This window comes from Tupaia chinensis, unplaced genomic scaffold, assembly GCF_000334495.1.
Source record: "Tupaia chinensis unplaced genomic scaffold, TupChi_1.0 Scaffold143756_1, whole genome shotgun sequence".
Taxonomy (NCBI): Eukaryota; Metazoa; Chordata; class Mammalia; order Scandentia; family Tupaiidae; genus Tupaia; species Tupaia belangeri.
The window spans coordinates 1,257,940-1,261,776 of NW_006203605.1; the positions used below are offsets into that span (position 1 = coordinate 1,257,940).

The window sequence follows — 3,837 nt, forward strand, 5'->3', positions numbered from 1 at the left end:
GGTTGAGAGCCATCACACCCTCAGGTCTTGTGACTCCCCTTGGGTTGCTAGCCACTGACTAGGGGGCGGGTGGGGGATTCTGTTCAAAGTGGAGCCTTTTTATTTATTTTTTTAAGAGTTTTTTTGCTATAGGGCTCGTGCACTCACCAGACAGAAACAGAGAGATAGAAAGCGAGAAATCACCCCCCAGAGGGGATGGCCACGCTGTAATCCCTTCTCCTCCATTCTCCTCTTGGGATCTTGGGCACGCACGCACACGCGCCCAGCGTGAGTTTTAAGCCACCTGGTCCGGGACGCGAACCGTGGTCAACTACGTGGGAGTCCAGTGACATAGTCATTACGCTAACTGCTGGTCCCCAAAGTGGAGCCTTTTTAAAACATATTTTTAGTTTTAGATTTTTTTTTTTTTTTGCTATAGGGCACATGCACTTGAGAGACAGAGGCGAGAAATCACCCCCTGGGGGGGATGGCCATGCTGCAGTCCCTTCTCCATTCTCCTCTTTGGGATTTTGGGCATGCACACACCTGTTCCAGGTGTGAGTTTCACGCTGCTGGGTCTGAGACTCGAACTGTGGTCAGCCATGTGGGATTCCAGCAACATAACCATTACGCCATCTGCTGGTCCCAGTAGAGTCATTTCTTACAACCTGGCTGGGGCTCCTAAGAGCCAGTTGTATAAACCATGACAACTAGGTAAAGATGAGACCATTTTGAGTGTGGGACCTCAGTGTCAGTGGTTCTTGGAGAGTGGCCCAGGGAGGGAGCTTGCTAGGTGGGCAGATGGTCTAGCTTCACCCCAGACAGACTGAACTGGAACTGTTTGGCAAATCTTTCAGGTGATTATCATGCCTGCTAAAGTTTGGGAACCACTCTAGTAAACACTTCAGATTTGTACCCCAGCAGAATACAATCTGCATCACAAAACTTCTTGTTGCATATACAGCAGTAGTCACAAGTGGGGCTACCAGACAGTGATGGGGACCGACGAGGCCAGCTGTGTTGGTTAAGTAAGTCATGGCATGGTGCCAGTAGATGGCGTAGTGCTTGTGTTGCCGGACTCCCATATGGCTGACTGCAGTTCTAGTACCGGACCCGGTGGCTTCAAAAATCACACCAGCCACATGTATGTGCATGCCCAGGATCCTAGGAAGAGAATGGAGGAGAAGGGATTATGGTGTGGCCATCCCCTCTGGGGAGTGATTTCTTACTTTCTCTCTCTTTGTCTCTGTCTCCCTATGGGGAGCATATGCACTAAAAATCTCTAAAAGAAAAAAAATAAGCCACGGTGTGTTTCTATGGTGAAATGCGGTGCAGCTTTTAGGGAAGTAAGTCTGGTGAGTTAATATCTTAAAGAGCTCCAGAGCTAGGAGAAGGGAGAAAAGCAAACCGCAGAAAGGTTGTGCCCCCACTTTGGGTGGTGGAGGGAGAGGCGAACTGAGATTTCATTTTCGAGATGGAACGTCCTTCAGACCCACCTGTGACTTTACCTGGCACTCCACAGGCCTGTGCGTCCACCCTCATCCCATACCAATAGGAAGCAACCCCTGAGTGCCACACGTAGAGAACAGTGAGGAAGCAGGTCTTCGTTTGCTTCCACCACAGTGTCGTAAAGCACCTTACAATAGAGAGGGAAGAAAGTGGTCAGACCTTCTCAGAGAAACCAGCATCTTCAGTGGAAGAAAACTGTTCGGAATTTTAAGAAAGTTTTAAACACATAGACAGTGAATTTGAAGAAAACGCATATTTGAAAAATGCCGTCAAGAATATCAGTGCCCGTGGAATCAAAATCACTGATACAGATGCTCTCCAAAATAATCTTTTGAAGGAGAGTTACCCTAAAGAAGCGTGGGATGAAGAAAGAGCAAAATTGGTGAAGCAGATTCAGGAGAAAGAAGACCTTCTTCAGAGGCAAAACTAGTCAAAATGTGCAGCTCAGAGAATGACCCATCTCGGTTGCAGCTGTTAGTAAGGAAGTGGAGAAGCTGCAGCCAGCGCTTGCTGTATGAGTCGCCGTCAGCTGTCTGCGAGAACAAGGAACGGAGCCTGACTCAGCTGCTAGACCGTCAAGGTTAGATGAGAAATTGCTACGCTCTAACAGAAGTGAAGAATTTGTAAGTGCTTGATTCCTAAGTTTTTCTCCAGAATATCTTTGTGAATGACAACTTAATTAAGATATGCACATTAGAGGGAAGATAACCATTAGAGCTTAAAGGAAGGTAACCTGAGGGACATGATTTTAGGGCACACTTACACAAACTCAGTTCTAAATGGAAACAATATTTTGGAGAGATTTGTCAAAAAAAAGACTTGACGTTTAAAGAAATGTAACAAAAATTGAATTGTGTTCAGAAAGCAATTTGAACAATTCTGGAAATCATCTTAGTATATTGCTTTGTTTTTCATAATGGAAAGTTCTATTTTAAATGTTAAAAAAATGGTCCAGTCTGGTGAATGTCTAACCCTAAACTGTTCTGAAACATGCTGGCCTCTCTGCGTTCAAGACCCACGTTTCCATTCACGTGCCACAGGTTTCCTCTGATGGTCTAGCAGGTAATGAAACTGATACTGTCCGTAGTTAAAAAGAAAGAAAGGTCGTGCTCCCAGCATAAATACGCATGTATGTGCCTGTGTGTCATTAGAGACTTCTGGGAGGAAAATATAGAAGCTGATTATGGTCGTTACTTTTCCTTCTTTCTTTTTTTATAATTTCCAAAGCAATATATTTGTTTACATTTCTTCAAAAAGCATACCTTTATTAAGTGTCAGATAAGATAGGACATCCTGAATACCTCTGTCACCACGTATTCTGGACATTTTCAGGTGGGAACTTTCTTGTGCAGTGGGGACCGTGGCAGATGGAGCAGAGGCTTCAACAGAGCGGGACAGTGGCAGCTGCAGAACACAGTCTGACGTCTGTGTCCAGCAGAATCTCACCTCTTCAGGCCCAAGATGCTAGTAGTTTCATGTGGGAGAAATCTTTAACATATATATATATATATTTTGGAGGGGGGACAGGTTTTTGCTATAGGGCGCGTGCACTCGCCGGAAAGACAGAGACAGAGAAACAGAAAGCGAGAAATCACCCCCCAGGGGGGATGGCCACATCACAGTCCCTTCTCCTCCATTTTCCTCTCGGGATCTTGGGCACACACGCACACGCGCCCGGTTTGAGCTTAAGCCACCAGGTATGGGACTCAAACCTGGGTCGACTACATGGGAGTCCAGTGACATAGCCATTACGCTAACTGCTGGTCCCTAACATATATTTTTAGAGAATTATTTTATTTAACTTTTTAAATTCATTCATTCATTCATTTATATTTATTTGCCCAGCGAGGAACAGAGCAAGAGAGGAAAAAAGAGAGAAAGTGAGAAAGCGAGTCGTCAGGTCTGAGATTCGAACTGCAGTCAACCATGTGGGATTCCAGTGCCCCTAACCACCATGCCGCTTGCCAGCCCAAATCTTTAATATTTTTATTGATAAGACCTGGAGAGGGTAACACCCAGCTGATACAAATCCAAGCAGCAAAAGGCAGCATTGCTGTGATGCAGTGACAGTGACAGAACGGGGCATTTCCCTGGACCCACACAGAAATGCAGCCGCCCTTAGCTATGACTGGGTACGTGTCTATGGATCCTCCGTTACCTCTGCATCTAGACAGGGCAGCGGCAGAGCACTGGGAACGAGCTCAAGTCACAGTACGAGTTGCTGACCCCTTCCTTGTCTGAAATGCTTGGGACCCGGAGGGCTTCAGGTTCTGGGTTTCTCTTCAGGGTTTTGGAATATTTGCCTATACATGATGAGCTATCTTGGGGATTGGATCCAAGACTAAATAG

The 3,837-nt window shown here is 45.9% G+C and overlaps 1 pseudogene; it reads left to right on the forward strand.

Moving 5' to 3' along the window:
• The first annotated feature begins 1,388 nt into the window (after positions 1–1,388).
• On the forward strand, positions 1,389–2,123 carry LOC106733439 (swi5-dependent recombination DNA repair protein 1 homolog pseudogene; annotated as a pseudogene).
• Positions 2,124–3,837: the final 1,714 nt, after the last annotated feature.